The sequence below is a fragment of the Lactuca saligna genome, chromosome 8 (genome assembly GCF_052625555.1).
Source record: "Lactuca saligna cultivar CGN05327 chromosome 8, ASM5262555v1, whole genome shotgun sequence".
Lineage (NCBI taxonomy): Eukaryota > Viridiplantae > Streptophyta > Magnoliopsida > Asterales > Asteraceae > Lactuca > Lactuca saligna.
Window position 1 is genome coordinate 45603098 of NC_136424.1, and position 13007 is coordinate 45616104.

A 13007-nucleotide genomic window follows, 5' to 3' on the forward strand; every position below is an offset into this window, starting at 1 on the left:
ATATATATATATATATATATATATATATATATATATATATATATATATATATATTAACTTATAATATTATAAAGTATAAGGGTTGAATTTTAACTTTTAAAATTCTAGGGGTTGGAACTAAAGTTTTTAAAAAGACTTTACATGTTCCAAAACTTGAGGGCAAGTTTTGTAACTTTCAAAACTTTTCATATTTCATAACTTATGAGTTAATGGTTTAATAAAATGAGAGACTTTTCATTTTATGTAACCTATGTGTTTTTTTAATGGATTTTTAGAAGAGTGACTTTTGGTAATCCAAAACTTGAGGAAAAATTATGGATCCATTAAAACACATCAAGATCAAGAATTAAACTAACAAACAAGTTACAAATAATTCCTATGATCTTCTAAACTCATAAGTTCATGAATGTTCATATCAACAATTTCAAGAATCACAAATAAACCATACAAAGCTTGAAATTTTGATATTAGCCATTGAAATGGATTAGCATAACAATTACACCATCTAAAACAAGTTTTATAACACCAAAAAAGTTTAGGGTAATGTTTCTAGTCCATTTCCAACAGAAAAACTCAAAAAACTGCACTCTGACAAGCCAACTCGTCGAGTGCATGAACTGACTCGGTGAGTTGGTTGAATATAGTCTTGGACTCGTCGAGTCCACTCAATATATTGTATATTTTTGAGTTTTTCCAACAAGTTTGCATCAAATATCAAGAAAACCAGTCTAGGTTCTGATACCACTGAAAGGTTTTGAGCATTCTAACACTCCTAAGGTGTACATGAAACCCTAGAAACCTTGGATCTATGTTTTACTAAGATAAATGCAAATTTGATTTTCCAAGGTTCTTGACCTAACCTGCATGGCATGGGGAACTTTTAAACATAATACCTAGTTGAAGTACATACTTTTTATTGTTTGGATTCCTTGAGAATCTTGTGATTCTATCACCTCAAATGTGATACCTCAAATGTGTCACACAATACCACAACACTTGGAATAACCTTGATAGAAGATCACTAATACTCAAAGTTTGGCTAGCCCTCTTGTACTTGCTTGTAGTGGACGATTTTGCTAGACTTGGGGTCTTTATATAGTTGTGTCACAAGTAGGGTTACACCATGTAAACCCTAATTGTCATGGCTTTCCATATTCCATGATCCATGGGTTTACAACTCCCATAGACTATCCATTGAGCACCTTATGGGTTTAGCCCAATTCATATAAACCATGGATCATTAGCCCACTATACAATAATGGATGATTTACACAAATAACCCTATATATGTAATTAGTCTCTTTTTGATCACTTAATTAATTCCAAATTAATTCTTTGATCAATACTAATTAAATAATATTATTAATATATTAGAACGTATAATATATTAATAATCCTTAAGTGTCATTTCTCTCATTTAGTTTATCCAAGTATTGCAATGCCATGCAACCCAAATGGACCATGCCAACCGGGGCAGGTATATTTCAGAATAGTTATGAACTTATACACCTAATCCAACACAAACAACATTGCCTTCTCATTTATCATTCCAAATCAATACAAGAATTCTGGGATTGAATATTTTTTCAACTACATCAAATGTTGTCCTTTTCGCTATGCATTCTGTGATTTTTCATAGCGATTCTACCCTAAGTAAGTATGTGAGTTTTACTATTCTTGCATTGTCGATCCCAATACTCAAACCATCTCCAGAACTATCAGAGATGGTAATTCTATGGTTGTTATCAATGCATCCACATTCCGAATTGCTCTATGTCTTCCTCAATTAGAAAACTACTATGACACTCCTTTTAAAGAAAAATGCAGGTCTCTTCTACCCAAATTAGGGTATAATTTCTCTGCTCGGGGTACTACTTGTGATGGTTCCTACATTTTCAGGCCAAAGTGTATAATAACGAAATAGGATTTTGTTGCACGGCCTTTGGGCAAACATTCGGCTTCGAAGGTTTCTCCATTGTATTGTCCTTTACGATCTACCACCTCACCTTCATAACATTTTCTCACCAAAATCAGAAATAAAATAAAATCAAATAAAAACAACTTGATCTAGGAAACAAACACAAGACAACCTATCTTGAAATTCTTCTTTCGGTCTTCTATCTTCAGTTGTTGTCTTTTGTTTCTTTCTCTCCCAATTTCTTTTTTTTAATTGAGAGAGAGCTTGAGATTCAATCTTCACTTGATCTCTTATTATTCTTTTGTGTTGCTTATTTTCTTCAATTTTATTGTTTTTGTTGCGTTTCTTCGAATCTTCATTTATTTCTTCTTTTATGATTCATTTTTCATATTTTCTTCATTTTTTTGTTTGTTTTCTTCATGGATTAGAGATTGCACCATAGGTAGAGGATAGAAATGTATATCTAATAATCATTGGTAGTTTGTCGAGATATAATATAAAGGGTCGGGAATGACTCAAGTTACCAAAAAGACTGTAGTCCTAAAAATGTGAATTGGGGGACCTATGTCAAAGTTCATCAATGTAAGACGTGATGAACAAAACCTAACTAACTATCTACTCTAAGACCTTAGAAACATTTCCTAGCCTTAAAAGGTGGTGAGAATCTAACTAAGTAACGCTCGGGCGAGACTCGGGAGTATAAAGGGGTATTTCCCCCAAAACCGAGATGTGATTCTTCAAATCTTCAAAATACCTTACCGGGCTAATCTTTGTCTGCACGCATCATCCTGGCTAACCACTTCCATCTGCACCTAGACCCAATGAAGCTACCTGCATTTGAACCCTACACAAGCAGTCCAAAAAAGTGGTATTTTTAGGTTCAAAATGCGTCCCACTTGTCAAACACAAGGAATTCCATAACAAAACCGGGACCAATATATTATTCAATACTTATGACACTGTTCCATGGTGCCTAAGAGGTGAGAATAAATAGATAACAAAAATGCATGCATGCTAGTGTCCTAATTAAATGTCATATTACATTAAAATTAGAAAACAAGAAAATAAAATCTTTTTGGAGTTTTATATAAACATGATTACAAATTAGCAAAAGACTAATATGATATGCAACCTAACTAAAAATGCAGGAAAAGGTAAAAAGTGAAAAAGGAATACCCTACCCCAAGCTTAAGAACAAGAATTGTCCTCAATCCTTATGGTAAGGGAAGAAATGACCTAAATTAGAGGATCAGATGGAGGGAAATTTCCATAACGGTAGTCGAAATCCCACATGTTCTAGAATTGATGGGAAGTGGAGGGAATTGACTGATCCAGCTAACCGACTTGGGTTGCCACATTCTGAATGGCGCGGGTGTTCTCCTAAGTCTGATTGCTTATGCATTGGACAATATAGAACATCATGGCAAACTAGTCAAAGAATGTAAGGGGAAATATCATGGGATCTTTTGTCCCTATAATGTTGCGGCTAGTATAGTGGCCAAAAAAATTGTTGTGGAGAAACCTAAAACTGGTTCTACTGATACATGGGTTGCTGCATCGATGGTGGCTGGCTGTTGAAGTGGTCTTTAGCCTCAAGCATCTCACCATCATCATCTTCTTCTACATTTTCCTCTGCTTCTTCACCCTCATCATTGCAAAAGTCTGGAAATACACCCGCTTGGGCCACTGATCTGGAGGAAGCCAAGTGTCGGGGTCATCCGGTTCGAATGATCATTGATTCAACTCAAGAGGATGAAAACTACATTTTTGTCACAGTCAAGCCAATTGTACATGTGATTTCCCTAATCGTGCAACATTTTCATTTGTATGAGAGTGTCACAATCTAGCAGAAAGTTTGGTGGGGTGGCTACGGGCATGTAATCGTGAGCAGGGTAGTCTAAACCAATGACTCGACCTATGATCATGATAATTCCCCCGATGAAAATTTCCCCCATGGTTCTCTGACTTACAGAATTGCACTTATCAAGGAAGAATGTTGAGAAACTAGAATAGTGTACCAATCACATACATTAGTGGAAAAATAGTTTACATTTGTGAATTTAACCGGGCTCGAGACGCTCGAAGATGCTTATCATGAGGACCCATTGTGCAATTCACCAGCAGGGGAGAAAGATGAGCTTGGCTTGCTGCCGGTTAGGGTTGAAAGTATCGAGAATGAAATTTTGCATCCAAAATCATATTTCGAGGTTACGTATGAAATGTTGGTACTCTCGATAGTGTGGGTAGATGCGGGCTAGATAGCGAATACCCATGATTAAATCAAGTTCATCATATGTGAGCCAATGGTGTCCCCCTTTCAACTAGAACGTGAGGACTCGTTCTGCATCATCTCTAGCATACATGCTAAGAAATTCTATGGTGGACTCTTCGTAAGTTCGGTTACATAGTTTGAAAAATTCGCGCCAACCCATACTGGAACAAAGATTTATACCATCGTGTACATCAAACTTCTTTGTGGACTTTTTGTAGTAGAATTCTGTTGGCCGGATTGCACGACCCTGAAGGTTGGAGTGATAAGTTTTCATTTTCACACTTGTGAGGTAAGTAGCACTTCCCTCTGCTCTACCTTCTTTCGTTTAACAACTGTTTTGTGTGATGTACGAACAACATTCTTTTTTAGATTCAGATCAACGCTTGATTTTTGGGTGCCTTGTCGTGATTGGGTCCTATCACCACTCTAAAAAAATAATATGACAATATTTAGACTCAACATAAACTATTCCAACAAATAATTGCACTCAACTTTTGACAATTCAAAACCATTTCAAAAAACACCAACCGAATCCATGTAACAATTCCAACAAAAATTTTGCAACAATTCTAGTCAATTTCAACAAGTTCCAACAAAAGTTTAGACAATTTTCAATCAAGTTTCCATGCAATATCAACCAAGTTTATCAACTTCAATCAAGATTTTAACAATCCGGGTACTAACTAATAATCCTAGGCAAATTCAAAATACATATTTGTTTGTAATTGTCATATTAACACATGCAATGTAAATAAAACCAAGGAATGAGTATACCCATTTTGATTTTTGTCCCCGAAATTCGCTCACTTAAACCCCAATCTTAATGGTTGTTCATAGGTGACCAAATAACATCCTGACATTGAGGTATTTTCAAACTTAACACTTAAGTATAAAGATTATAGTATTTAACCCCTTCGTGTAAGAGAAAGTTAGCAAAAGGGCCTAAGTGGCATTTTTGAAAATTCCAGGTTGAGTCTTAGTACGTTGGGCATACGTTGTGTATGCTAAGCGTACATATGTGGGTCTAATTATGTTGGGTGTACACCAAGTACGCATGGCGTACGTGAGAGATCCTCAAACCCTAATGTTTAGGGTTTGGACCCTATTTAAACATCATTATGGCCTCCAACCTCATCTCTTATCAGCCTCCAACACCTCCTATCAATATTAGCAAACCCTAGCCACTTGTTTGAGCACTATTCACCCTTGTGTGTGTATGTGTTTGGTGATCTTGAAAGAGTAAGAAGGAAGTAGAACCACCTTGGAAGCCTGAAGGAGCCTTGGATCTTGGATCTTCACCTCTCTGGAAACCTCCAAGAGGTATAAAGTTGCAAACTTGACTTGTATTTCATTAGATATTGCTAAGTCCTTTATTCATGAGCATTATGTCCCAAGTCTTGACATTTTTAGAGTATGGCATGCTCTAGTTCATTCTATTTGTCCTTTCAGATGTTTAAGGGGTTTAGAAGCATAAAAATAGGGTATTGCCTCTTAATCCTTTTCTATGCATGTATTTGATTGTCTTAATGGGTTAAAAGGATGGAGTTTTTAGCATTTAGCACATAATGGCCATGAAAGACCTAAAAGTTGGAAACTTTATGGCCAAGGATGATATTTGGGACTTGGATCTACAATTTGGTCATGATAGCTTAAGTGATAAGCTCTTAATCCATTAAGTGGAGGGTGTACCAATTGGTACACTGCACGTATGCAGTTTAAGCCCCAACTCCTCAGACAGTGAGTATGCCCTGTATACATCCGAAGTACGTCGCAAGTCTGCTCATCGGTTATTGCATTAAGCACCGGTAATTCACTAAAAGCAAGGCGTACGAGGAATGAGGTGACTTGGTTTAGTTGGACTCGACTGATTTTGTAGATTTTGACCGATTTTGACCAACGGTATTTTGAGAAATTGATATTAATTTAGATTGGGAAATGTTTTGATTATTAGGAGTCAAGTAGAGCCAATTATCGGAGCAGAGATTCATTCAGATTATTTTCGGACTGAGAGGTGATTTTTCCTGACTGTACTTATGGATCAAAGACACCAAGGCTGGCCCATTGGATTAGATATCATGTTTTCATGTATGTTGTTATGCTGAGATATGTGTTTACTCGTTATATGATTAGACTAATAGATCTGTAGGACTACCTGTGTTGTTGATTATCATGATAATGTTTATATCGATATACGGTTGTGGTTACTGGGTTGAGGCGGACCAGCTAATACTGCAGGCCAAACACCTAGGGCACTCCAGATCAATTGAAGGCATGCAAGGCGCTCCAATCGGGCCGAAGGCCTAAAGAGCGGTCCAAAGAGGCTAAAGGCCCGGTGAGGCATTCCATTCATGCTAAACGCTCTATATGCATGTTGTTGTTTGTTATGTTTATGTGGTGGTAATTTGGTGGGAACTCACTAAGTGTGGGCTTTCAATTTTAGTTTTGTTTCAGGTACTTCTGAGGATCGTGGCAAGGCGAAGGCGTGACCGTACACATGCTTGGTTTTATATTGTTGGATCTTTGGAGACTCTGATTTTAAATAATGTTTCTGGGAACAATGGTTATGTAATGTGACAACTGGTAGTTCGAACTCAATCAAAGTCAACAAGTCAGTAGAAATCAAACAAGTCAACGAAGGTCAATCGCTTAGGACCAAAAGTATTATGATTTCGGTTGGTACCATGACCGAAATCGCTAGGTGATCTCGGTGGTGCCATGACCGAAATCACTTGGTGATCTCGGTTAGTGCTAGACCGAAATCACATGTGATTTTAATGACTCTATGAGGGATTCGGTGGGAAATAAGAAAAAAAGAGAGTTGACTTCGTGACATGAGGTTTCATCTTTTCCAACACAGAACATTACCCAACATATATCAAGGCTTTTATCCAGCAAATAACAAAGCAAACATCACCTTACCCCCTCCATCTATAACTACGGCCGAGAACACTCAAACCCCCACCATCTTCAAACTTCTTCAATTTTCTTTCTCAAGAAACGAGTGCAAACCTCCAAGGATAAATTCTTCAAGTTGTTTCCTAGGATTTTTGGTAAGTATTCTATGTTAAGCTAGTGTTTCTACACATTTTTAATGCTAGATTCATCTTATTTACACACATTATAATGTGTTAAACCCATAGGATAAGACCATTTCAAGAAGTTCTTCAACCACCTTCTAGTGTTCTAGGCTTGAAGATCTTCACAATCATCTCTTTATCCAACCACAACCATACTCAAGGTGAGTTCATACCCCCATATTTTCAAGTTTTCATTTTTTATGGGGGGGGGGGGGGTGGGGGTAGGGGGAATACTATAATTATTTGGAACATTTACATAAATGTTTGCATGTTTCATATCTATGTCAAATATAAAACATATTTTGCGTGAAATATAGTTATCACTAGTTTTTAGAATATTTATTTGTGGTAAGTTAGTTTTGAGATGTAAAACTAAGGGAAAAAAACATAAACTATGTTATATATTCATAAGGAAAAGTTATAATTACAAAACTACAATGACTAAGATTTTCTTTGGACAAAATATGGCTTTTCTAGCAAAAATGGTTATAACCTAGTTATTATACCATTTTTGAGGGGATAAAACCCAAAAATATGTTGTTGTGGGCATGCATTTTGAACCTAGACAAAATATCAAGCAGTTAGTTTTACAAAAGGAAAACTCAAGAAGTAATCATTTTATAAAAAGATGGATTTTTAAACAAAAAAAATGGAGTTTTCGTATCAAATTCTCATACAAGTGTTAGATGTAAAGTTTTTATGATATAATCTTTTAAAAAAACACCTAGACAAGATAACTATTATGTATTTATATAAATGATTATACAAGTGGATTTAAGAAAACATTCGTAATAAACTATAATTCGTATATTTTGGAGATCATAAGTACTACACTATCATTTCAGATGAAACATATAATTATTTAAAGGTATAATTATTTTTACACTACGCAATCACTATGGAATGGTAACACTTTCATTTACAAGAAAAAGGGTTTTCAATACACTATACGTAAATATGTTGATACAAGTTTGTAAGATCACTATCTTCACCGTACCTACCAGAATATACACTAAAGTCCTGAATTATAACCAAAATCTCGGTAAAAGAGTGTGACACTTGTGTATAGAAATATAAGGGACTGACAACCCCGCACCTAAGGTATTAGCTACAGTCAGATCGCCAGTTTTAGGGTGACAAATGTCTAACAGTCTGACGCCTGAAGAACATCGTATCAGGCCACTAGTCGCTAGTATGGTTATAATAACTCACATGGGGTATTAACAACACAATTGGTTTACGGGGCTAAAATACATTCAATTAGTTTTATATAATGATAGAACTTTATAACACTATCTCCTAGTACAACACTACTTACATTTTCAGTCTTTGGATTTAAGACTTACAACTCATTTTTAAAGAAAATATTGAATTTTTCTGAAAGCACATTCTATCATTTATACAAGGAAAAATTACCGATTTTACACACACGAAACTCTTATGAACTCACCAACTTAATTGCTGAAACTTTTTCAAAACCACTTGTATTCTCAGGAAATCTGTAAACAGGTAACCAAAGAGGTTTTGAGGATGGGGCATCGCTGCGTCAGGTCGTATATATTTTGTCATATGTATCTAGTATCAAGCAAACAATCAATTGAATACAATGTAAACTTATAAATTATCAATATGATGGTTGTATGGCTTTGATCACTATTATTCATTTGTTATGATATTATACATGAAGTCATCCACCCACCGATGTTTTCGTCGTTCTGGTTTGGGGGTGTGACATTGTGACATCCCCATTTTCACGACCAGAAAAGACCGATTTTGATTATGCTTTATAAAAATCAGAGTACCTCTTTTAATAAAAATGTTGCGGAATTTGTTCCCAGTAAAACATGATAAATATGTTATCAAAGCATTTCCAAAGAAATGTATGTTTATTTATTTTAAAACATTTGGGATGTCATTGTCAATACAGTAACATAAGTGTAAACAGAACTTACATTCATTATCACTAGTGATTTATATCTTCTTAATCTCTCAGTTTAATGTCACTTCATATCAACACCTGTGATATAAATAAACTGAGTGGGTCAGGTTGGGAAACCTGGTGAGTACATAGGGTTTTCAACCCACAATAGTATAATTATTATGTTTAATCATCAAACAATTAACCCAATTACCCATCCTCATTATCTTCTTTGCTCTTAAGGATCTACCCTAAGAATTAGATATTCCTCGTTCATTCATTCCTAAGGATCATCCTAAGGAATTGACACGAAATCCATCGTAGCCAGGGTTTACTCAACAGGCACTAAGTCTCATAGTCGCCATGGTTTAGGCACTAAGTCTCATAGTCGCCAAGATTTATACGACATGCACTACGTCACATAGTCGCCAGGGTTTAGGTACTAAGTCTCATAGTCGTCGGGGTTTATACAACAGGCACTATGTCACATAGTCACCAAGGTTTAAAGTACACCGGGTGAACACATCATTCACAACACCTACAGGTTGCGAGCCTGCTATTGTTCTACTGGACTGTCTAGAATAGTTTGTGGTTGTCATCCATACTCTACTAGATGATGAGTCCATCATTTGGGTAGAAGGCTTCTCTCATTGTTCACCTCTCACCCTTATCTCATGTTCTATGTTACCTCCCAACTCATCATCCAACTCATATTTCATCTACCCATGCTTTACCCAACATATTATGTAGATATAAATACATATACAATTTAAATCATATAAAACTTGTATAAAATCGTTCATCCAGCATAGATAGCAATTATACAGAAAATATGCACACATAGCACATAGTTTATATAAAATACTTCATATCTATGTGTAATATGAAAGGGAGCATTCACTCACCTGTTAAGGTGGTGATTCGGAATTCAGACAACGCTTCATTACTCTTAAAATAATTTCCCTCGACAAAACCAAGTATCCTTACCACTAGGGTTTAGTTTAATATTCACCGAGACTAATTAATACTCTATCTATTATTACTATTATATAAGCATTAAAAAATACTTATATTGCCCATAATAATAGCCAAAGTATTTATTATAACTTCCTAATAACGTTACTATAATTAAATAAAATCTATATTAAAAATAGCGTAGGTGTAGCTCACTTACAACGGGCTTTTCTCAAAACCGGGCGCCACTGGAGCAACATTCCCAAGCCAAAAGGCTCTTCTTCTCGGAGCCTTCGGGCACTCTGGGGTTTCCACCTCGTGCAAGGAAGGTTCCCTAGGCTTTTCAGGGGGGGGGGGGGGGGAGGGGCTAGAGAGAAGTTCTAGAGGGAGAGGGAGGTGATGGGAGGTGTGAGGAATGAAGAGGGATTCACCTCTTATTTATAGGGGCTAGAGGGTCACTCACGTCGTGAGTTTTATGATGCTCACGTCGTGAGCCAGCTGGAGACACTCAGGCACAGCCTGGTGCTGACACGTAACATCGCACACAAGGTGGAAATTAACCAATTTTAAAAATTCATAACTTTCACATACGAACTCTGTTTTGGATATTCTTTATATTCAGGCATAGGTAAAAATAAGATCTACAATTTTCATTTAGACACAGTTGGCTAATTCTCGACCGATCTTAAATTTAACAGTACGATGAGATTATACTGTTAAATGTCCATGTAAAATTCATAACTCCTTCATACGGACTCCGTTTCATCTGTCTTTTTACCGTTGAGTTCCTATTAATGAGATCTTCAACTCTCATTCAGTTCGCGTAGGCCAAAAACTGCTCGAACTAAAATTCAAGTTTCGGGTTGTGCACTACTATGTCAAATCTTAGAAAATTCATAACTTCCTCATACGAAGTCAGATTTGGGCGTTCTTTTTTTTGTATGTTCTCGGTTTAACGGATACTACAAATTTTGTTTAGATAACCAAGGCTAAAAAGTACTTTATAAAAAATTCACTATTTACGTATCCCGGTGCCGTTCCTGTTTTACCGAAAAATTTCGACGGGCCATAACTTCTTCGTTATAACTCGGATTTCGGCGTTCTTTATATGTACGGAACCCTTGATACATATTCTACGACTTGGTTAAGATTATTTATTCTAAATAATCTTTTATCAAAAATTCATTTTCAACCCGTATTATCTCTAAATTGACTAGCCCGGATCTGCGGGCGTTATAGACATGTAAACACTTTTTGAGTAAATGGGTTGTTTTTGAAAAGTTTAAATTTGTTGTGATGTTTTAACGTTACAGCCCAAATGCAAGACTTTTTCAATAACACAAAGTTCCCAACTTAATTCTTGATAAAACTCGGGGGTGGCTCATGGTGGCTCAAAATTCTGATGAATTTTTTGGTGAGAGTTTTCAGTTTCGTTCCGTGGTATTTGAAGAGTTAGATAAAAAGAAACATTTTGGTGATGTCGGAATCACAAGTAGTGGTTGGAGTTGGCCAGAAAATAGTCGAAAAGCCGAAAATGGGTGGTGGCCACGATACATGCTTCAGGCAAGGATCGGAAAAAAAAATTGTGGGATTTGTAGATCTCGGAAAAACTAATAGAATGAAGCAAATTTCATCGAATTCCGACTGACAGATCAGCGGGAAACTCAATTTTTCCGACCAGGTGGCTATTGGGAGGTTGTGTTCTTGAGAGAAAAGATGGGTAAAAGGAGGAACCCTTTTTTTGTAAGATAGAAGAAGAACACTATCTCATTTAATCCTCTTTTCAACAATAGTCAAACTTGGTCAATGTTGGTCAACGGATGTCAAACCACTTAAAATCTGGTCAGAGATGGTCAATTTACGTCAAAAACGTACCAGGTTCATATCCAGGTCGTGTAGATCCTGCAGTTACAACTAGGACCAACGTTGATTGATCATGGCCGGCCATGCAAGCCAACCGCACACCCCTTCGCGGGCCGCGCAGGCTGCAGCTTCTGGTTCTTTGTTTTTTGTACGTTTTTCTTCTGTTTTTCACACATTCTTGCATTGGAAGGTCCCAATCTCATAGAAACATTTTATTTCTCTAAATACAATGCTATAAGGAGCCTAAAAACATCTTTAAACTTCTTTATTCAAATTTCATAACCCAAAAGCACAACGCTTTCCAAAAATTCCCTTCTTTAGCGTCTTTGGTGAGACGTCCTCCAATCTTTGCTTTAACATCTCAAGACATGCAAATAGATGATGTCTTGGTCATTTTCATTGAAGCCTTCACATAATGGCTTCAAACGGTGCCCATTGAACTTGAAACTTTTTCCCATTTCTTCACTTTGAATCTTCACTACTCCATGGTTAAAGGTTTTGATCACAACAAAATGCCCAATCCATCTTGATCTTAACTTTCTTGGAAATAACTTCAATCAAGGATGGTGAAGTAAGACCTTGTGCACCGGTTCAAATGCGTCTGGGTGATGGACTTGTCATGGAATATCTTCGTTTTCTCTTTGTAAAGTCTCGATTTTTCATATGAATAATTTCTTAATTCTTCCAACTCTTAAAGTTGAAGCTTCCTATGTCTGCCTGTTTCATGAATGTTGAAATTAGATTGCTTAACCACCCAAAATGCATGGTGTTCTAACTCCACATGAATGTGATATCTCTTTCCAAAAACCAATCTAAATGGAGACATGCCTATCGGGGTCTTGTAAGCGGTTTGGTAAGCCCATAAGGCATCATCAAGCCTTAAACTCCAATCCTTTGTTGTTAGATTAACTGTTTTCTCAAGGATGGACTTGACTTCTCAATTTAACACCTTTGCTTTAGCATTTGTTTTAGGGTGATAGACGGCAGAGACACAGTGGTCACATT